The sequence below is a fragment of the Oncorhynchus gorbuscha genome, unplaced genomic scaffold (genome assembly GCF_021184085.1).
Source record: "Oncorhynchus gorbuscha isolate QuinsamMale2020 ecotype Even-year unplaced genomic scaffold, OgorEven_v1.0 Un_scaffold_2509, whole genome shotgun sequence".
Taxonomy (NCBI): Eukaryota; Metazoa; Chordata; class Actinopteri; order Salmoniformes; family Salmonidae; genus Oncorhynchus; species Oncorhynchus gorbuscha.
Genome location: NW_025747001.1, coordinates 3,040 through 27,500, shown reverse-complemented (window position 1 = coordinate 27,500; position 24,461 = coordinate 3,040). Strand labels below are relative to the sequence as shown.

The 24,461-nt window shown below is 48.2% G+C and overlaps 1 pseudogene; it reads right to left on the bottom strand.

Moving 5' to 3' along the window:
• LOC124025881 overlaps positions 1-13,671 on the bottom strand; it is a 36,674-nt pseudogene extending 23,003 nt beyond the window's left edge.
• Positions 13,672-24,461: the final 10,790 nt, after the last annotated feature.

Here is a 24,461-nt window from a genome sequence, read left to right as displayed (position 1 = left end):
CTGGTCTACATGTATATAGTAGTAGTGTGAGGTATGGTAGATGGTCTGTAGTAGTCTACATGTATATAGTAGTAGTGCGAGGTATGGTAGATGGTCGTACCTGGTCTACATGTATATAGTAGTATATACATGGCCCCATCCTCGGATGGGGCCACAGTGTCTCCTGACCCCTCCTGTCTCAGCCTCCAGTATTTATGCTGCAGTAGTTTATGTGTCGGGGGGCTGGGGTCAGTTTGTTTATCTGGAGTACTTCTCCTGTCCTATTCAGGTGTCCTGTGTGAATCTAAGTGTGCGTTCTCTAATTCTCTCCTTCTCTCTTTCTTTCTCTCTCTCGGAGGACCTGAGCCCTAGGACCATGCCCCAGGACTACCTGACATGATGACTCCTTGCTGTCCCCAGTCCACCTGGCCATGCTGCTGCTCCAGTTTCAACTGGCCTGGGCCCTAGGACCATGTCTCAGGACTACCTGACATGAGGACTCCTTGCTGTCCCCAGTCCACCTGGCCATGCTCCTGCTCCAGTTTCAACTGTTCTGCCTTACTATTATTCAACCATGCTGGTCATTTATGAACATTTGAACATCTTGGCCACGTTCTGTTATAATCTCCACCCGGCACAGCCAGAAGAGGACTGGCCACCCCACATATGCTCTCTCTAATTCTCTCTTTCTTTCTTTCTTTCTCTCTCTCGGAGGACCTGAGCCCTAGGACCGTGCCCCAGGACTACCTGACATGATGGCTCCTTGCTGTCCCCAGTCCACCTGACTGTGCTGCTGCTCCAGTTTCAACTGTTCTGCCTTATTATTATTTGACCATGCTGGTCATTTATGAACATTTGAACATCTTGGTCATGTTCTGTTATAATCTCTACCCGGCACAGCCAGAAGAGGACTGGCCACCCCACATAGCCCGGTTCCTCTCTAGGTTTCTTCCTAGGTTTTGGCCTTTCTAGGGAGTTTTTCCTAGCCACCGTGCTTTTACACCTGCATTGTTTGCTGTTTGGGGTTTTAGGCTGGGTTTCTGTACAGCACTTTGAGATATCAGCTGATGTACGAAGGGCTATATAAATAAATTTGATTTGAATTTGATTTAGTAGTGTGAGGTATGGTAGATGGTCGTACCTGGTCTACATGTATATAGTAGTAGTGTGAGGTATGGTAGATGGTCTGTAGTAGTCTACATGTATATAGTAGTAGTGTGAGGCATGGTAGATGGTCTGTAGTAGTCTACATGTATATAATAGTAGTGTGAGGTATGGTAGATGGTCGTACCTGGTCTACATGTATATAGTAGTAGTGTGAGGTATGGTAGATGGCCTTGAACAGGCGTTGGAACTGCCGAGACGCTCTGCCATGGACCACCAAGACGAAGACGATGCGAACTGGCACAGCAGGGGCAGTCTGCTCTGAGCCCTCATCCCACTGTACATTCACATTGGCCTTACCTGGAGAGACACACACACACACGCGCGCATACGCACGCACGCACGCACGCACGCACGCACGCACACACACACACACACACACACACACACACACACACACACACACACACGTACACACACAGGGAAGGTAGGAAGAAGACAGGGGTAACTTTATTACCGTAGGAAGCTGTGGTAAATAGTAGAGTGCACAAATAGAAATGCATTTGCATGCATTAAATGCCAGGATGTCATACTCATTTAGGCTTTTCATCTAGTGGGAATTCACTGCACAGTATTGAGGAAGAGAATCGTTTCCAGACCCACGTGTGTTTGACAACAACAGCTGATAATCAGAACAGGGGGATGGGCTGTACCAAAATGATCTAATGGCGGGGGACAACCCAACAGGGGGATGGGCTGTACCAAAATGAACAATGGCGGGGGACAACCCAACAGGGGGATGGGTTGTACCAAAATGATCTAATGGCAGGGGACAACCCAACAGGGGGATGGGCTGTACCAAAATGATCTAATGGCAGGGGACAACCCAACTGTGCATTAGACGGTGACCTCAGTATGTTGATGTTTAGACGGTGACCTCAGTATGGAGCAGTAGTATGTTGATGTTTAGATGGTGACCTCAGTATGGAGCAGTAGTATGTTGATGTTTAGATGGTGACCTCAGTATGGAGCAGTAGTATGTTGATGTTTAGATGGTGACCTCAGTAGTATGTTGATGTTTAGATGGTGACCTCAGTATGGAGCAGTAGTATGTTGATGTTTAGATGGTGACCTCAGTATGGAGCAGTAGTATGTTGATGTTTAGATGGTGACCTCAGTATGGAGCAGTAGTATGTTGATGTTTAGATGGTGACCTCAGTATGGAGCAGTAGTATGTTGATGTTTAGATGGTGACCTCAGTATGGAGCAGTAGTATGTTGATGTTTAGATGGTGACCTCAGTATGGAGCAGTAGTATGTTGATGTTTAGATGGTGACCTCAGTATGGAGCAGCAGTATGTTGATGTTTAGATGGTGACCTCAGTAGTATGTTGATGTTTAGATGGTGACCTCAGTATGGAGCAGTAGTATGTTGATGTTTAGATGGTGACCTCAGTATGGAGCAGTAGTATGTTGATGTTTAGATGGTGACCTCAGTATGGAGCAGTAGTATGTTGATGTTTAGATGGTGACCTCAGTATGGAGCAGTAGTATGTTGATGTTTAGATGGTGACCTCAGTATGGAGCAGTAGTATGTTGATGTTTAGATGGTGACCTCAGTATGGAGCAGTAGTATGTTGATGTTTAGATGGTGACCTCAGTATGGAGCAGTAGTATGTTGATGTTTAGATGGTGACCTCAGTATGGAGCAGTAGTATGTTGATGTTTAGACGGTGACCTCAGTATGGAGCAGTAGTATGTTGATGTTTAGATGGTGACCTCAGTATGGAGCAGTAGTATGTTGATGTTTAGATGGTGACCTCAGTATGGAGCAGTAGTATGTTGATGTTTAGATGGTGACCTCAGTATGGAGCAGTAGTATGTTGATGTTTAGATGGTGACCTCAGTATGGAGCAGTAGTATGTTGATGTTTAGATGGTGACCTCAGTATGGAGCAGTAGTATGTTGATGTTTAGATGGTGACCTCAGTATGGAGCAGTAGTATGTTGATGTTTAGATCAGTATTAGTATGTTGATGGTGACCTCAGTATGGAGCAGTAGTATGTTGATGTTTAGATGGTGACCTCAGTATGGAGCAGTAGTATGTTGATGTTTAGATGGTGACCTCAGTATGGAGCAGTAGTATGTTGATGTTTAGATGGTGACCTCAGTATGGAGCAGTAGTATGTTGATGTTTAGATGGTGACCTCAGTATGGAGCAGTAGTATGTTGATGTTTAGATGGTGACCTCAGTATGGAGCAGTAGTATGTTGATGTTTAGATGGTGACCTCAGTAGTATGTTGATGTTTAGATGGTGACCTCAGTATGGAGCAGTAGTATGTTGATGTTTAGATGGTGACCTCAGTATGGAGCAGTAGTATGTTGATGTTTAGATGGTGACCTCAGTATGGAGCAGTAGTATGTTGATGTTTAGATGGTGACCAGTATGGAGCAGTATGTTGATGTTTAGATGGTGACCTCAGTAGTATGTTGATGTTTAGATGGTGACCTCAGTATGGAGCAGTAGTATGTTGATGTTTAGATGGTGACCTCAGTATGGAGCAGTAGTATGTTGATGTTTAGACGGTGACCTCAGTATGGAGCTGTAGTATGTTGATGTTTAGATGGTGACCTCAGTATGGAGCAGTAGTATGTTGATGTTTAGATGGTGACCTCAGTATGGAGCAGTAGTATGTTGATGTTTAGATGGTGACCTCAGTATGGAGCAGTAGTATGTTGATGTTTAGATGGTGACCTCAGTATGGAGCAGTAGTATGTTGATGTTTAGATGGTGACCTCAGTATGGAGCAGTAGTATGTTGATGTTTAGATGGTGACCTCAGTATGGAGCAGTAGTATGTTGATGTTTAGATGGTGACCTCAGTATGGAGCAGTAGTATGTTGATGTTTAGATGGTGACCTCAGTATGGAGCAGTAGTATGTTGATGTTTAGATGGTGACCTCAGTAGTATGTTGATGTTTAGATGGTGACCTCAGTATGGAGCAGTAGTATGTTGATGTTTAGATGGTGACCTCAGTATGGTGCAGTAGTATGTTGATGTTTAGATGGTGACCTCAGTAGTATGTTGATGTTTAGACGGTGACCTCAGTATGGAGCTGTAGTATGTTGATGTTTAGATGGTGACCTCAGTATGGAGCTGTAGTATGTTGATGTTTAGATGGTGACCTCAGTATGGAGCTGTAGTATGTTGATGTTTAGACGGTGACCTCAGTATGGAGCAGTAGTATGTTGATGTTTAGACGGTGACCTCAGTATGGAGCAGTAGTATGTTGATGTTTAGATGGTGACCTCAGTATGGAGCAGTAGTATGTTGATGTTTAGACGGTGACCTCAGTATGGAGCAGTAGTATGTTGATGTTTAGATGGTGACCTCAGTATGGAGCAGTAGTATGTTGATGTTTAGATGGTGACCTCAGTATGGAGCTGTAGTATGTTGATGTTTAGATGGTGACCTCAGTATGGAGCAGTAGTATGTTGATGTTTAGATGGTGACCTCAGTATGGAGCAGTAGTATGTTGATGTTTAGATGGTGACCTCAGTATGGAGCAGTAGTATGTTGATGTTTAGATGGTGACCTCAGTAGTATGTTGATGTTTAGACGGTGACCTCAGTATGGAGCAGTAGTATGTTGATGTTTAGATGGTGACCTCAGTATGGAGCAGTAGTTTGTAAACGTTTTTACTAAACTCTCCTTTCCACTCTTCGTCCCTTTCAGTTGTCCATCCACCCTTCCATTACTCCCAAACTCCTACACACACACACACATCACATGGACCCACACACACACACGGACCCATACACACACACACACATCACATGGACCGACACACACAAACATCACATGGACCCACACACACACACACACACACACACACACACACACACACACACACACACACACACACACACACACACACACACACACACACACACACACACACACACACACACACACACACACACACACACACACACACACATCACATGGACCGACACACACAAACATCACATGGACACACACACACACACACACACACACACACACACACACACACACACACACACACACACACACACACACACACACACACACACACACACACACACACACGCATACACACGCATACACACACACACACACACACGTGAGTGCACACACACACTCTCCCTCTCTACCATTGGTGGTTGGTGTAAGGTCTACCCTGTGTGTATAAATATCTCTCTCTCCCAGCACCATGCGTCCCTGTCTAGGCCCCTCTCTGAGGCACATAGGCAAGGCTTTACAGGGGAGCTACTCTGGGGTGGTGTGAAAACAGTAGGTTTTTAACTTCCTGCTACACTGGGGTGTTGTGAAAACAGTAGGTTTCTAACTTCCTGCTACACTGGGGCGGTGTGAAAACAGTAGGTTTTTAACTTCCTGCTACACAGGGGTGTTGTGAAACAGTAGGTTTTTAACTTCCTGCTACACAGGGGCGGTGTGAAACAGTAGGTTTTTAACTTCCTGCTACACAGGGGCGTTGTGAAACAGTAGGTTTTTAACTTCCTGCTACACAGGGGCGTTGTGAAACAGTAGGTTTTTAACTTCCTGCTACACAGGGGCGTTGTGAAACAGTAGGTTTTTAACTTCCTGCTACACAGGGGCATTGTGAAACAGTAGGTTTTTAACTTCCTGCTACACTGGGGCTTTGTGAAAACAGTAGGTTTTTAACTTCCTGCTACACTGGGGTGGTGTGAAAACAGTAGGTTTTTAACTTCCTGCTACACTGGGGTGGTGTGAAAACACTAGGTTTTTAACTTCCTGCTACACTGGGGCATTGTGAAAACAGTAGGTTTTTAACTTCCTGCTACACTGGGGTGGTGTGAAAACAGTAGGTTTTTAACTTCCTGCTACACTGGGGCATTGTGAAAACAGTAGGTTTTTAACTTCCTGCTACACTGGGGTGGTGTGAAAACAGTAGGTTTTTAACTTCCTGCTACACTGGGGTGGTGTGAAAACAGTAGGTTTTTAACTTCCTGCTACACTGGGGTGGTGTGAAAACAGTAGGTTTTTAACTTCCTGCTACACTGGGGTGGTGTGAAAACAGTAGGTTTTTAACTTCCTGCTACACTGGGGTGGTGTGAAAACAGTAGGTTTTTAACTTCCTGCTACACTGGGGCATTGTGAAAACAGTAGGTTTTTAACTTCCTGCTACACTGGGGTGGTGTGAAAACAGTAGGTTTTTAACTTCCTGCTACACTGGGGCATTGTGAAAACAGTAGGTTTTTAACTTCCTGCTACACTGGGGTGGTGTGAAAACAGTAGGTTTTTAACTTCCTGCTACACTGGGGTGGTGTGAAAACAGTAGGTTTTTAACTTCCTGCTACACTGGGGTGGTGTGAAAACAGTAGGTTTTTAACTTCCTGCTACACTGGGGTGGTGTGAAAACAGTAGGTTTTTAACTTCCTGCTACACTGGGGTGGTGTGAAAACAGTAGGTTTTTAACTTCCTGCTACACTGGGGCATTGTGAAAACAGTAGGTTTTTAACTTCCTGCTACACTGGGGTGGTGTGAAAACAGTAGGTTTTTAACTTCCTGCTACACTGGGGCATTGTGAAAACAGTAGGTAACAACACATCTGCCACGATGACCCTCAACATGTGGGCCCCTCAGGGGTGTGTGCTTGGTCCCCTCCTGTACTCCCTCTTCACACACGACAGTGTGGTAACGCACAACTCCAACACCATTATCAAGTTTGCTGATGACACGACAGTGGTAGGCCCAATCACCGACGACGATGAGAGGGAGGATGTCAGAGACCTGGAGCTGATCGAGGACTAAAGGACATGGAGGGGCGAGCACACACCCATCCACATCAACGGGGCAGTAGTGGGCTCCTGAGTGGAGCCTAGGTCTAAATGGCACTGCATCTCAGTGCAAGAGGTGTCACTACAGTCCCTGGTTCTAATCTGCATTGTTGAATAAGGGCTCGTAAGTAAGCATTTCAGGGTAAAGTCTATACCTGTTGTATTCGGCACATATGACAGCCAGTCAACACTAGCCAGCCAACTAGCCAGCCAGCCAACACTAGCCAGCCAGCCAACACTAGCCAGCCAACTAGCCAGCCAGCCAACACTAGTCAGCCAACTAGCCAGCCAGCAAACACTAGTCAACCAACTAGCCAGCCAGCCAACACTAGCCAGCCAACTAGCCAGCCAGCCAACACGAGTCAGCCAACTAGCCAGCCAGCCAACACTAGCCAGCCAACTAGCCAGCCAGCCAACACTAGTCAGCCAGCTAGCCAGCCAGCCAACACTAGCCAGCCAACTAGCCAGCCAGCCAACACTAGTCAGCCAACTAGCCAGCCAACACTAGTCAGCCAACTAGCCAGCCAGCAAACACTAGTCAACCAACTAGCCAGCCAGCCAACACTAGTCAACCAACTAGCCAGCCAGCCAACACTAGTCAGCCAACTAGCCAGCCAGCCAACACTAGTCAGCCAACTAGCCAGCCAACACTAGTCAGCCAACTAGCCAGCCAGCAAACACTAGTCAACCAACTAGCCAGCCAGCCAACACTAGTCAGCCAACTAGCCAGCCAGCCAACACTAGTCAGCCAACTAGCCAGCCAGCCAACACTAGTCACCCAGCCAGCCAGGCAATACTAGTCACCCAGCCAGCCAACACTAGTCACCCAGCCAGCCAGCCAGCCAACACTAGTCACCCAGCGAGCCAGGCAATACTAGTCACCCAGCCAGCCAACACTAGTCACCCAGCCAGCCAGCCAGCCAACACTAGTCACCCAGGCAGCCAACACCATCCAGCCATTCTAAAGCTATAGATATCCTTTCCTCTCCCTTACTGCATCATCAAAGAGACGTATAATCATATAAATTAAACGCAGAATCTAAACCTTAAACTTTCTGGGCGGATGACAGAGTCTATCTTTAGTCAAGCTCGCCCCCCCCCCCCCACACACACAGGCTTTACTCAGCACTTCTCTATCTAACTCCTCTACTAACTAGTGTGTAATTACAGTGGCTTGGCGTGGGCACTGCCCTATAGTAAGTAGAGTAGTATACGATGCAGCTCAAATGGCACCCTATGCCCTATATAGTGCACTACTTTTTGCCAGAGTGTAGTATAAAGTGAACAGGGTGGTGTTTGGGACACAGCCATAGAGCAGTGAATGTGGTGGAATGTTCCCTAAATAGATCAGGCACTGGCAAGGCAACCTCCCTGGGGAGTTCTAGACGGAACCCTCGGGAGAACCCTTCATTCTGTCTTCAGGGTGAAACGTACTCTTTCCCTCCCCTCTGTCTTTCTCTTCCCTCTGGGGATGGTGAGGTGACAAGGACAAAAGACAAGGAGAGGAGACAAGTGGAGGAGACAAGGCGAGGAGACAAAGCAAGGAGGAAAGGATAGGTGACAAGGAGAGGTGACAAGGGGAGGAGACAAGGGTAGGATACATGGAGAGGAGACAAGGAGAGGAGACAAGGAGAGGAGACACGGCAAGGAGACGAGGATAGGTGACAAGGAGGGGAGACAAGGAGAGGTGACAAGGGGAGGAGACAGGCATAGGATACATGGAGAGTAGACGAGGAGAGGAGACACAGCAAGGAGACAAAGATAGGTGACAAGGGGTAGGAGACAAGGAGAGGTGACAAGGGGTAGGAGACAACGATATAGGACAAGGTAAGGAAACAAGTATGAGTGTGGCGGTCATGTAATTCTGGATGAGGGTAATTGTCCAGCCAAATGACTGTGGTCTCTGTCCTAACTGTTCAAATAGCAACTAAAAAGTAATAACATGTATACATTTTTAGATGTAGGTTTTCTCCTCTCCTCCTCCGCTCCTGACCGCATGTGCTGACATAGAAACATAATGAATAGAGTGAGAGGTTCCACGCCCGTTCTATTCATTATGTTACAGGGCTGTGACGGTCATGGTACTCTGGACGATGGTAATTGGGTCAGCCAAATGACCGCGCTCAATATAATAATAATTTGAAATAGCATTTACTTCTTATATATATATATATCTACACTGAACAAAAATATAAAGGCAACATGTAAAAGTGTTTCATGAGATGAAGTAAAAGATCCCAGAAACGTTCCGTACGAACAAAAAGCTGATTTCTCTCAACATTTTGTTGTGCAAAAATTGAGAGACAGAGGAAGGAGAAGAGTACTTGTCACCGTGGAGATAGAAATCAGGACGGTTACCGTGGAGACAGAAGTCAGGACTGTCACCGTGGACACAGAAGTCAGGACTGTCACCGTGGACGTCAGGACTGTCACCGTGGAGACAGAAGTCAGGACTGTCACCGTGGAGACAGAAGTCAGGACTGTCACCGTGGAGACAGAAGTCAGGACTGTCACCGTGGAGACAGAAATCAGGACGGTCACCGTGGAGACAGAAATCAGGATGGTCACCGTGGAGACAGAAGTCAGGACTGTCACCGTGGAGACAGAAGTCAGGACTGTCACCGTGGAGACAGAAGTCAAGTCTGTCACCGTGGAGACAGAACTCAGGACTGTCACCGTGGAGATAGAAATCAGGACGGTCACCGTGGAGACAGAAGTCAGGACTGTCACCGTGGAGACAGAAGTCAGACTGTCACCGTGGAGACAGAAGTCAAGACTGTCACCGTGGAGACAGAACTCAGGACTGTCACCGTGGAGACAGAAGTCAGGACTCTCCCGAGGGTTCCGTTTATGCTGTTCTGTGAAGGGAGTTGTACACGGCGTTGTACGAGATCTTCAGTTTCTTGGGGCAATTTCTCGCATGGAATAGTCTTCATTTCTCAGAACAAGAATAGACTGACAAGTTTCAGAAGAAAGTGCTTTGTTTCTGACCATTTTGGGCCTGTAATCGAACCCACACATACTGATGCTCCAGATACATAATAATTGCAACATAATTGCAACAAATCAACATAATTGCAAAAGGGTTTTCTAATGATCGATTCGCCTTTTAAAATGATAAACTTGGATTAGCTAACACAACGTGCCATTGGAACACACGCCTGTTGAGTGTGGAAAAACCCAGCAGCGTTGCAGTTCTTGACACAAACCGGTGCACCTGGCACCTACTACCATACCCCGTTCAAAGGCACTAATATGTTGTCTTGCCCTCTGAATGGCAACACAGACACAATCCATGTCTCAGTCGTCTCAAGGCTTAACAACCCTCCTTTAACCAGGTCTCCTCCCCTTCATCTTTAACCAGGTCTCCTCCCCTTCATCTACACTGATTGAAGAGGATTTAACAGGTGACATCAATAAGGGATCATAGCTTAGACCTGGATTCATTCCTAATGTTTTGTCCACTCAGTGTATCTCCCCTCTATAAATGGTACATTCCTCCTGTAATCAGCCTCCACTCCAGAGTTGTATGTTTTATTTTTATTGCTCTGATATTGTCTATATTGTTTGACGTCTGTGTGGACTTGTGTCTGTGTTCTGTTTGTCTATTGTCTATTACTGGCAGCACCTTGTCACCAAGACAGCACCTTGTCACCAAGACAGCACCTTGTCACCAAGGCAGCACCTTGTCACCAAGGCAGCACCAAGCAGCACCTTGTCACCAAGACAGCACCTTGTCACCAAGGCAGCACCTTGTCACCAAGGCAGCACCTTGTCACTAAGGCAGCACCTTGGCAGCACCTTGTCACTGAGGCAGCACCTTGTCACCGAGGCAGCACCTTGTCACCGAGGCAGCACCTTGTCACCGAGGCAGCACCTTGTCACCGAGGCAGCACCTTGTCACCGAGGCAGCACCTTGTCACTAAGGCAGCACCTTGTCACTGAGGCAGCCCCTTCTCACTAAGGCAGCCCCTCACTAAGACAGCCCCTTCTCACTAAGACAGCCCCTTCTCACTAAGACAGCCCCTTCTCACTAAGACAGCCCCTTCTCACTAAGGCAGCCCCTTCTCACTAAGACAGCCCCTTCTCACTAAGGCAGCCCCTTCTCACTAAGACAGCCCCTTCTCACTAAGACAGCCCCTTCTCACTAAGACAGCCCCTTCTCACTAAGACAGCCCCTTCTCACTAAGACAGCCCCTTCTCACTAAGACAGCCCCTTCTCACTAAGGCAGCCCCTTCTCACTAAGGCAGCCCCTTCTCACTGAGGCAGCCCCTTCTCACTAAGGCAGCCCCTTCTCACTAAGGCAGCCCCTTCTCACTAAGGCAGCCCCTTCGCACTGAGTGTCATTGGAATTTCATAATTCCTATATGTGTACATTCATTAAATCACTCAGTCTATTTTATAAGAATTTGTGAGATTCCTATTTGCATAAAATAGACAGAGACCAGTCTTATCAAAATTAGATAATAGTATTTATTCTCGGAGCTCGCTGCTCATGGAACCAAAAACAACAGTTTATATACACAATATGACGTCATAGGTTATAAAATGTCCTTCCTCCTATCGACCAGGAGGAAACAGGTTCAAAGGTTTATTCCCACCCCTCACTCAACCCCCTCGCTCACTCTCACCCCCCTCGCTCAGCCCTCACTCGCTCACTCCCCTCGCTCACTCACCCCCTCGCTCACTCACTCACCTCGCTCACTCACCCCCTCGCTCTCACCCCCCTCGCTAAGGCTCACCCCTTCGCTCACTCACCCCCTCGCTCACCCCTCAGCCGCTCACCACCCCTTCGCTCACTCACCCCCTCACTCACCCCTTCGCTCACTCAGCCCCCTCACTCGCACCACTCACCCCCTCGCTCGCCCCTCGCTCACTCACCCCTTCGCTCACTCACCCCCTCGCTCACGCTCACTCACCCCTCGCTCGCTCACTCACCCCCTCGCTCGCTCACCCCTCGCTCACTCACCCCTCGCTCGCTCACCCCCTCGCTCACTCACCCCTCGCTCGCTCACCCCCTCGCTCGCTCACTCCCCCCGCTCACTCACCCCTCGCTCGCTCACCCCCTCCTCCTCACCCCGCTCGCTCACTCACCCCTCGCTCGCTCACTCACCCTCGCTCACAGCCCTCGCTCGCTCACTCACCCCTTCGCTCACTCACTCACCCCCTCGCTCGAGGCTCACCCCTCGCCACTCACCCCTCGCTCGCTCACCGAGGCCCACCTCGCTCGCTCACTCACCCCCGCTGCTCACTCACCCCCTCGCTCACTCACCCCCTCGCTCGCTCACCCCTTCGCTCACTCACCCCCTCGCTCGCTCACCCCCTCGCTCGCTCACCCCTTGCTCGCTCACTCACCCCCTCGCTCACTCGCTCGCTCACCCTCGCTCGCTCACCCCCTCGCTCGCTCACCCCCCCTCGCTCGCTCACCCTCGCTCGCTCACCCCCTCGCTCACCCCCTCGCTCACTCACCCCCTTCGCTCACTCACCCCTCGTTCACTCACCCCCTTCGCTCACTCACGCCCTCGCTCGCTCACCCCTCGCTCGTTCACCCCCTCGCTCGCTCACCCCTTCGCTCACACCCCCTCGCTCGCTCACCCCTTCGCTCACTCACCCCTCGCTCACCCCCTCACTCACTCCAGACACACACTTATATCAAGATGAAACATCTGAAGTCTCCATCCATCACTATTCAGCAGACAGTTCTAATGGAAAACACACACTGCCTTATCTAAACATCCCAGAGCTAAGCTGAGTCGTTACAACCACAGGTTAACGACCCTTTCTGCTTACTTAAAACCCACAACCCATTCCTCCCCAACCCAGCTGGAATGGTATTTATTATGTTTAATTACTCCCTGTTTCATGTTACACAATCCCTTCCTTATGAATGAACATTATTAATCAGATATAATAAAACATAGTAGAAGTTTCATTAGTTATAGTTCTATTTAAAATGTAGATATTGTTTAGTCATTATTCATAAAATTCCAAACACTGAGGCAGCACCTTCTCACTGAGGCACATTCCCAGTGTACTTGGGGAATAGGTGATTATGATATAGTGCACTACTTTTCACCAGGAGCCGTAGGTCTCTATATAGGTAATATGGTGCATTCACTATGAGACTCACCTTCTATGGTGCAGTATCGAGGGACGGTCTCCGGCATCAGTGTCCTCTCCTTGTGTCTGCAGTACACCTCAGCTATCTGCTGACGACACACCCTGGTCTTGGCTCTCGACAGAGCCGAGATGGCCTCCTTCCCACTGATCTCACACTGGTGCTTCTCCCTCCGCTGCCCCCGCACAGGAGCCGCAGTCGCCGACTTCCTGGGTTGCTGATGTCGCTGATGCTTATTGGATGTTTTGATGGAGGGAGAGGGGGAAGGTGTAGTGGGTTTAGTGGACAGCTGGGAGTGTGGTTTGGGTCGTTTGTATGCGTGGTAATCTTTAGGTCCCGCTCCTCCGGGCTGCTGTGGAGGAAGAGGGTACTGCTGAATAACCTCGTTGACCTCATTGGGAAAGGCCTTTCCCAGAATGCCTTGCCTTAGGGCCTTGTCCGGTTTGTGTTTGGCGGTGTTTCCTGCCATTCGCTGGCGCTGAGACCGCGCCCCAAGGTTGCTGTTGCTGTCAACAACAGTGTCAAAGTCTTTGGGGACCGAGTTCTCATTGTTGTTACTATCCAGGAGGATTTTCTCCTTGGGACGCCAGGAGTGGTAGCCCTCCTGGAGGAGAGAGAGAGAGGAGAGAGGGAGTAAGGGGAGGGAGAGAGGGAGAGGGGGGAGGGAGAGAGAGGAGGAGAGGGAGAGAAGGAGTAAGGGGAGGGGAGAGGGGAGAGGGTGGGAGGTGGGAGAGAGAGGAGGAGAGGGAGAGAGGGAGTAAGGGGAGAGAGGGGGAGGGAGAGAGAGGAGGAGAGGGAGAGAGGGAGTAAGGGGAGGGAGAGGGGAGAGAGGGGGAGGGAGAGAGGAGGAGAGGGAGAGAAGGAGTAAGGGGAGGGAGAGGGGAGAGAGGGGGAGGGAGAGAGAGGAGAGGGAGAGAGGGAGTAAGAAGAGGGAGAGGGGAGAGAGGGGGAGGGGGGGAGAGAGGGGGAGGGAGAGAGAGGAGGAGAGGGAGAGAGTGGGTAAGAAGAGGGAGAGGGGTGAGAGGGGGGAGGGAGAGAGAGGAGGAGATGGAGAGAGTGGGTAAGAAGAGGGAGAGGGGAGAGGGGGGAGGGAGGGGGAGGGGGAGAGAGAGAGTCAGTCAGTGTAACAATAGGAAAAGAGAGTATACTGAGTTCTGTAGGACAGAGACACAGAGAGAATGAGCACTGCACACTGCCCTATCCCATCTGGACAAGAGGAATGCCTATGTAAGAATGCTGTTCATTGACTACAGCTCAGCCTTCAACACCATAGTACCCTCCAAGCTCAGCCTTCAACACCATAGTACCCTCCAAACTCAGCCTTCAACACCATAGTACCCTCCAAACTCAGCCCTCAACACCATAGTACCCTCCAAACTCAGCCCTCAACACCATAGTACCCTCCAAACTCAGCCCTCAACACCATAGTACCCTCCAAACTCAGCCCTCACACCACCATCAGTCAACACCCCTCCAAACTCAGCCCTCAACACCATAGTACCCTCCAAACTCAGCCTCAACACCATAGTACCCTCCAAACTCAGCCCTCAACACCATAGTACCCTCCAAACTCAGCCCTCAACACCATAGTACCCTCCAAACTCAGCCCTCAACACCATAGTACCCTCCAAACTCAGCCCTCAACACCATAGTACCCTCCAAAACTCAGCAAACTTCAACACCATAGTACCCTCCAAACTCAGCCTTCAACACCATAGTACCCTCCAAACTCAGCCCTCAACACCATAGTACCCTCCAAACTCAGCCTCTCAACACCATAGTACCCTCCAAACTCAGCCTCAACACCATAGTACCCTCCAAACTCAGCCCTCAACACCCCCTCCAAACTCAGCCCTCAACACCATAGTACCCTCCAAACTCAGCCCTCAACACCATAGTACCCTCCAAACTCAGCCCTCAACACCATAGTACCCTCCAAACTCAGCCTCAACACCATAGTACCCTCCAAACTCAGTCAACACCCCTCCAAACTCAGCCCTCAACACCATAGTACCCTCCAAACTCAGCCCTCAACACCATAGTACCCTCCAAACTCAGCCCTCAACACCATAGTACCCTCCAAACTCAGCCCTCAACCACCCTCCAAACTCAGCCCCAACACCATAGTACCCTCCAAACTCAGCCCTCAACACCCCTCCAAACTCAGCCCTCAACACCATAGTACCCTCCAAACTCAGCCCTCAACACCATAGTACCCCTCCAAACTCAGCCTTCAACACCAAACTCAGCCCTCAACACCATAGTACCCTCCAAACTCAGCCCTCAACACCATAGTACCCTCCAAAGCCTCAGCCTTCAACACCATAGTACCCTCCAAACTCAGCCCTCAACACCATAGTACCCTCCAAACTCAGCCCTCAACACCATAGTACCCTCCAAACTCACTCAACACCATAGTACCCTCCAAACTCCCTCAACACCATAGTACCCTCCAAACTCAGCCTTCAACACCATAGTACCCTCCAAACTCAGCCCTCAACACCATAGTACCCTCCAAACTCAGCCAAACTCAACACCATAGTACCCTCCAACTCACTCAGCCTTCAACACCATAGTACCCTCCAAACTCAGCCCTCAACACCATAGTACCCTCCAAACTCAGCCCTCAACACCATAGTACCCTCCAAACTCAGCCTTCAACACCATAGTACCCTCCAAACTCAGCCCTCAACACCATAGTACCCTCCAAACTCAGCCCTCAACACCAGCAAACTCAGCCCTCAACACCATAGTACCCTCCAAACTCAGCCCTCAACACCATAGTACCCTCCAAACTCAGCCCTCAACACCATAGTACCCTCCAAACTCAGCCCTCAACACCATAGTACCCTCCAAACTCAGCCCTCAACACCATAGTACCCTCCAAACTCAGCCCTCAACACCATAGTACCCTCCAAAACTCAGCCTTCAACACCCTCAACACCAGTCAACACCCCTCCAAACTCAGCCCTCAACACCATAGTACCCTCCAAACTCAGCCCTCAACACCATAGTACTCCCTCCAAACTCAGCCCTCAACACCATAGTACCCTCCAAACTCAGCCCTCAACACCATAGTACCCTCCAAACTCAGCCCTCAACACCATAGTACCCTCCAAACTCAGCCCTCAACACCATAGTACCCTCCAAACTCAGCCTTCAACACCATAGTACCCTCCAAACTCAGCCTTCAACACCATAGTACCCTCCAAACTCAGCCCTCAACACCATAGTACCCTCCAAACTCAGCCCTCAACACCATAGTACCCTCCAAACTCAACACCAGCAAACTCAGCCCTCAACACCATAGTACCCTCCAAACTCAGCCCTCAACACCATAGTACCCTCCAAACTCAGCCTTCAACACCATAGTACCCTCCAAACTCAGCCTTCAACACCATAGTACCCTCCAAACTCAGCCCTCAACACCATAGTACCCTCCAAACTCAGCCCTCACACCACCAAACTCAGCCCTCAACACCATAGTACCCTCCAAACTCAGCCCTCAACACCATAGTACCCTCCAAACTCAGCCCTCAACACCATAGTACCCTCCAAACTCAGCCCTCAACACCATAGTACCCTCCAAACTCAGCCCTCAACACCATAGTACCCTCCAAACTCAGCCCTCAACACCATAGTACCCTCCAAACAGCCCAGCCTCAACACCATAGTACCCTCCAAACTCAGCCCTCAACACCATAGTACCCTCCAAACTCAGCCCTCAACACCATAGTACCCTCCAAACTCAGCCCTCAACACCATAGTACCCTCCAAACTCAGCCCTCAACACCATAGTACCCTCCAAACTCAGCCCTCAACACCATAGTACCCTCCAAACTCAGCCCTCAACACCATAGTACCCTCCAAACTCAGCCCTCAACACCTCCAAACTCAGCCTTCAACACCATAGTACCCTCCAAACTCAGCCTCAACACCATAGTACCCTCCAAACTCAGCCTTCAACACCATAGTACCCTCCAAACTCAGCCCTCAACACCATAGTACCCTCCAAACTCAGCCCTCAACACCATAGTACCCTCCAAACTCAGCCCTCAACACCATAGTACCCTCCAAACTCAGCCTTCAACACCATAGTACCCTCCAAACTCAGCCCTCAACACCATAGTACCCTCCAAACTCAGCCTTCAACACCATAGTACCCTCCAAACTCAGCCCTCAACACCATAGTACCCTCCAAACTCAGCCTTCAACACCATAGTACCCTCCAAACTCAGCCCTTCAACACCATAGTCAGCCTTCAACACCATAGTACCCTCCAAACTCAGCCCTCAACACCATAGTACCCTCCAAACTCAGCCTCAACACCATAGTACCCTCCAAACTCAGTACCCTCCAAACTCCCTCAACACCATAGTACCCTCCAAAACTCAGCCCTCTCAAACACCAAACTCAGTCAACACCCCTCCAAACTCAGCCCTCAACACCATAGTACCCTCCAAACTCAGCCCTCAACACCATAGTACCCTCCAAACTCAGCCCTCAACACCATAGTACCCTCCAAACTCAGCCCTCAACACCATAGTACCCTCCAAACTCAGCCCTCAACACACCAAACTCAGTCAACACCATAGTACCCTCCAAACTCAGCCTTCAACAGCCTTCAACACCATAGTACCCTCCAAACTCAGCCCTCAACACCATAGTACCCTCCAAACTCAGCCTCAACACCATAGTACCCTCCAAACTCAGCCCTCAACCATAGTACCCTCCAAACTCAGTCAACACCCCTCCAAACTCAGCCCTCAACACCATAGTACCCTCCAAACTCAGCCTTCAACACCATAGTACCCTCCAAACTCAGCCCTCAACACCATAGTACCCTCCAAACTCAGCCCTCAACACCATAGTACCCTCCAAACTCACTCAACACCATAGTACCCTCCAAACTCCCTCAACACCATAGTACCCTCCAAACTCAGCCTTCAACACCATAGTACCCTCCAAACTCAGCCCTCAACACCATAGTACCCTCCAAACTCAGCCTTCAACACCATAGTACCCTCCAAACTCAGCCCTCAACACCATAGTACCCTCCAAACTCAGCCTTCAACACCATAGTACCCTCCAAACTCAGCCTTCAACACCATAGTACCCTCCAAACTCAGCCCTCAACACCATAGTACCCTCCAAACTCAGCCCTCAACACCATAGTACCCTCCAAACTCAGCCCTCAACACCATAGTACCCTCCAAACTCAGCCCTCAACACCATAGTACCCTCCAAACTCAGCCTTCAACACCATAGTACCCTCCAAACTCAGCCTTCAACACCATAGTACCCTCCAAACTCAGCCTTCAACACCATAGTACCCTCCAAACTCAGCCCTCAACACCATAGTACCCTCCAAACTCAGCCTCAACACCATAGTCAGCCCTCAACCATAGTACCCTCCAAACTCAGCCCTTCAACACCAAACTCACCATAGTACCCTCCAAACTTCAACACCATAGTACCCTAGCCCTCCAAACTCAGCCCTCAACACCATAGTACCCTCCAAACTCAGCCTTCAACACCATAGTACCCTCCAAACTCAGCCTTCAACACCATAGTACCCTCCAAACTCAGCCCTCAACACCATAGTACCCTCCAAACTCAACACCATAGTACCCTCCAAACTCAGCCTCAACACCATAGTACCCTCCAAACTCAGCCTTCAACACCATAGTACCCTCCAAACTCAGCCCTCAACACCATAGTACCCTCCAAACTCAGCCCTCAACACCATAGTACCCTCCAAACTCAGCCCTCAACACCATAGTACCCTCCAAACTCAGCCTTCAACACCATAGTACCCTCCAAACTCAGCCCTTCAACACCATAGTCCAAACTCTCCAAACTCAGCCTCAACACCATAGTACCCTCCAAACTCAGCCTTCAACACCATAGTACCCTCCAAACTCAGCCCTCAACACCATAGTACCCTCCAAACTCAGCCCTCAACACCATAGTACCCTCCAAACTCAGCCCTCAACACCATAGTACCCTCCAAACTCAGCCCTCAACACCATAGTACCCTCCAAACTCAGCCCTCAACACCATAGTACCCTCCAAACTCAGCCTTCAACACCATAGTACCCTCCAAACTCAGCCTTCAACACCATAGTACCCTCCAAACTCAGCCCTCAACACCATAGTACCCTCCAAACTCAGCCCTCAACACCATAGTACCCTCCAAACTCAGCCCTCAACACCATAGTACCCTCCAAACTCAGCCCTCAACACCATAGTACCCTCCAAACTCAGCCCTCAACACCATAGTACCCTCCAAACTCAGCCCTCAACACCATAGTACCCTCCAAACTCAGCCCTCAACACCATAGTACCCTCCAAACTCAGCTTGAGGCCCAACATCTCCACTGATCCTCGACACTGAGGCCCCATAAGGGTGCGTGCTCAGCTCCCTCCTGTTCTCCCTGTTCACCCATGGCTGCGTGGCCACGCACGCCTCCAACTGTGAGGGGTTCAGATCACAGACAGGCAATAATATTCAAAAGCATTTAGATAACGAATTTAAAAAACTGTAGAAAATGAAGAAAAAAAACAGCAAATCAACAGTAAATAGTTTAATGAAATAAGAAGTCTAATTGTTCTGTCTGTCCCGTCTCCCTTCCCCTTCTCTTTAGGTGCCACCCATTCCTACTCCCCCTCCCTCCCTCCCTCCCTCCCTCCCCTCCCTCCCTCCCTCCCTCCCTCCCTCCCCCTCCCTCCCTCCCTCCCTCCCTCCTCCCTCCCTCCCTCTCCCTGGCTGTCTGTCTGTTTTGCTGACTGGCTGTTTGTCTATCTGCTTGGCTGTCTGTTTGTCTATCTGCTTGGCTGTCTGTCTGTCTGGCTGTCTGCCTGACTGCTTGGCTGTCTGTCTGTCTGGCTGTCTGCTTGGCTGTCTGTCTGTCTGCCTGCTTGGCTGTATGTGTGTCTGTCTGCCCTTGTGTGTCATGTGATCAAGAATGGGAAATGCTGTCACTCATAAGATATGTCTGGGACTCGGACACAGGGGTTACAGTGTGTGTGTGTGTGTGTGTGTGTGTGTGTGTGTGTGTGTGTGTGTGTGTGTGTGTGTGTGTGTGTGTGTGTGTGTGTGTGTGTGTGTGTGTGTGTGTGTGTGTGTGTGTGTGAGAGAGTGTCAGTAGCAGTGCTATATGAGCTGGTACACATTCCATGTACACAGACCAGCTCTGCCCTTTCCAGGAGTATCAATCTAGTTCTGTACTTAGGAATGAAAGGCTCCCTCTTCCCACAAATATACATGCATTTTTTTTTAAATGTTACCTTTATTTAACTAGGCAAGTCAGTTAAGAACAAATTATTCTTTTCAATTACGGCCTAGGAACAGTGGATTAACTGCCTTGTTCAGGGGCAGAACGACAGATTTTTACCTTGTCAGCTCGGGGGATTCGATCTAGCAACCTTTCGGTTTACAAGTCCAACCGTCTAACCACTAGGCTACCCTGCCACCCCAAAACAGGACACAGAAACAGTATAGACAGTCTTCAGAATACTGTACAGACACAGTATAGACAGTCTTCAGAATACTGTAGAGACACAGGATAGACAGTCTTCAGAATACTGTAGAGACACAGTATAGACAGTCTTCAGAATACTGTAGAGACACAGTACAGACAGTCTTCAGAATACTGTAGAGACAGTATAGACAGTCTTCAGAATACTGTAGAGACACAGTATAGACAGTCTTCAGAATACTGTAGAGACACAGTATAGACAGTCTTCAGAATACTGTAGAGACACAGTATAGACAGTCTTCAGAATACTGAGCTGGTACACATTCCATGTACACAGACCAGCTCTGCCCTTTCCAGGAGTATCAATCTAGTTCTGTACTTAGGAATGAAAGGCCCTCTTCCCACAAATATACATGCATTTTTTTTTAAATGTTACCTTTATTTAACTAGGCAAGTCAGTTAAGAACAAATTATTCTTTTCAATCTAGAGACACCCTGCCACCCCAAAACAGGACACAGAAACAGTATAGACAGTCTTCAGAATACTGTACAGACACAGTATAGACAGTCTTCAGAATACAGTATAGACAGTCTTCAGAATACTGTAGAGACACAGTATAGACAGTCTTCAGAATACTGTAGAGACACAGTATAGACAGTCTTCAGAATACTGTAGACACAGTATAGACAGTCTTCAGAATACTGTACAGACATAGTACAGACAGTCTTCAGAATACTGTACAGACACAGTATAGACAGTCTTCAGAATACTGTACAGACACAGTATAGACAGTCTTCAGAATACTGTACAGACATAGTACAGACAGTCTTCAGAATACTGTACAGACACAGTATAGACAGTCTTCAGAATACTGTACAGACACAGTATAGACAGTCTTCAGAATACTGTACAGACACAGTATAGACAGTCTTCAGAATACTGTACAGACACAGTATAGACAGTCTTCAGAATACTGTACAGACACAGTACAGACAGTCTTCAGAATACTGTAGAGACACAGTATAGACAGTCTTCAGAATACTGTAGAGACACAGTATAGACAGTCTTCAGAATACTGTAGAGACACAGTATAGACAGTCTTCAGAATACTGTAGAGACACAGTATAGACAGTCTTCAGAATACTGTAGAGACACAGTATAGACAGTCTTCAGAATACTGTACAGACACAGGATAGACAGTCTTCAGAATACTGTACAGACACGTTAACATCACACACACACAGGGCTGTGTGAGTCTTGTCTAGGCAGGATATTTCTGGTGGTACTAGTAAAGAGATCCGGTCCAACATTCTGATCAACTATCTTTACTGCTGTACCACCTGCTACAATCATATCACACACACACACATGGGCACGGATACACACACACGGACACACACACACACACACACACACACACACACACACACACACACACACACACACACACACACACACACACACACACACACACACACACACACACACACACACACACACACACACACACACACACACACACACACACACACACACACACACACACACACACACACACACACACACACACACACACACACACACACACACACACACACACACACACACACACACACACACACACACACACACACACACACACACACACACACACACACACACACACACACACACACACACACACACACACACACACACACACACACACACACACACACACACACACACACGGACACACGGACACGGACACGGATACACGGACACGGATACACGGATACACACACACACACACACACGGACACGGATACGGACACGGATACACAGACACACACACACACACACACAAATGGGGGCAACTCAATATTAGGAAGGTGTCCTTAATGTTTTGTACACTCAGTGTATATGACTAAAGATCTGATCAAACTGCCCAAGCAGAGAGGTTAAAGAAAACGTGAGCTAGCTGATAGCATCCAGATGAGAATAATACAGACTCAAGGTCAAATTGATATTACAACGCTAGATATTACATTACTGTTCTTACTGTTCTGTTCTGTTCTGTTCTGTACTCTACTGTTCTGTACTCTACTCTACTGTTCTGTTCTGTTCTGTTCTGTTCTGTACTCTACTGTTCTGTTCTGTACTCTACTGCTCTGTACTGTTCTGTTCTGTTCTGTTCTGTTACTCTACTGTTCTGTTCTGTACTCTACTGTTCTGTTCTGTTCTGTTCTGTACTCTACTGTTCTGTTCTGTTCTGTTCTGTTCTGTACGTTACTGTTCTGTACTGTTCTGTTCTGTACATTACTGCTCTGTACTGTTCTGTTCTGTACATTACTGTTCTGTACTGTTCTGTTCTGTACATTACTGCTCTGTACTGTTCTGTTCTGTACTTACTGTTCTGTACTGTTCTGTTCTGTACTCTACTCTACTGTTCTGTTCTGTTCTGTACTCTACTGTTCTGTTCTGTACTCTACTGCTCTGTTCTGTACTCTACTGTACTGTTCTGTTCTGTACTCTACTGTTCTGTACTCTACTGTACTGTTCTGTTCTGTACTCTACTGTTCTGTTCTGTTCTGTACTTCTGTTCTGTACTGTTCTGTTCTGTACTCTACTGTTCTGTTCTGTACTCTACTGTTCTGTACTCTACTGCTCTGTACTCTACTGTTCTGTACTCTACTGCTCTGTACTCTACTGTTCTGTTCTCTACTGTTCTGTTCTGTACTCTACTGTTCTGTTCTGTACTCTACTGTTCTGTTCTGTACTCTACTGCTCTGTACTCTACTGCTCTGTACTCTACTGCTCTGTACTCTACTGCTCTGTACTCTACTGCTCTGTACTCTTCTGCTCTGTACTGTTCTGTTCTCTACTGTTCTGTTCTGTACTCTACTGTTCTGTACTCTACTGTTCTGTTCTGTTCTGTACTCTACTGTTCTGTACTCTACTGCTCTGTACTCTACTGCTCTGTACTCTACTGTTCTGTACTCTACTGCTCTGTACTCTACTGTTCTGTACTCTACTGCTCTGTACTCTACTGTTCTGTTCTCTACTGTTCTGTTCTGTACTCTACTGTTCTGTACTCTACTGTTCTGTTCTGTACTCTACTGTTCTGTTCTGTACTCTTCTGTTCTGTACTCTACTGTCCTGTACTCTACTGTTCTGTACTCTACTGCTCTGTTCTGTACTCTACTGCTCTGTTCTGTACTCTACTGTTCTGTACTCTACTGTTCTGTACTCTACTGCTCTGTTCTGTACTCTACTGCTCTGTTCTGTACTCTACTGCTCTGTTCTGTACTCTACTGTTCTGTTCTGTACTCTACTGCTCTGTTCTGTACTCTACTGCTCTGTTCTGTACTCTACTGTTCTGTTCTGTACTCTACTGCTCTGTACTCTACTGTTCTGCTCTGTACTCTACTGTTCTGTACTCTACTGTTCTGTTCTGTACTCTACTGCTCTGTACTCTACTGCTCTGTACTCTACTGTTCTGTACTCTACTGCTCTGTACTCTACTGTTCTGTACTCTGTTCTGTACTCTACTGTTCTGTACTCTACTGTTCTGTACTCTACTGTACTATTTTGTTCTGTACTCTACTCTACTCTACTCTACTCTACTGTTCTGTACTCTACTGTTCTGTACTCTACTGTACTATTTTGTTCTGTACTCTACTCTACTGTACTCTACTCTACTGTACTTTACTCTACTGTACTGTACTCTACTGTTCTGTACTCTACTGTTCTGTACTGTTCTGTACTACTCTACTGCTCTGTACTCTACTGCTCTGTACTCTAATGTACTCTTCTGGTCTGCACTCTACTGTTCTGCACTCTACTGTACTCTTCTGTTCTGTACTCTACTGCTCTGTACTCTACTGTTCTGTACTCTACTGTTCTGTACTCTACTGCTCTGTACTCTACTGT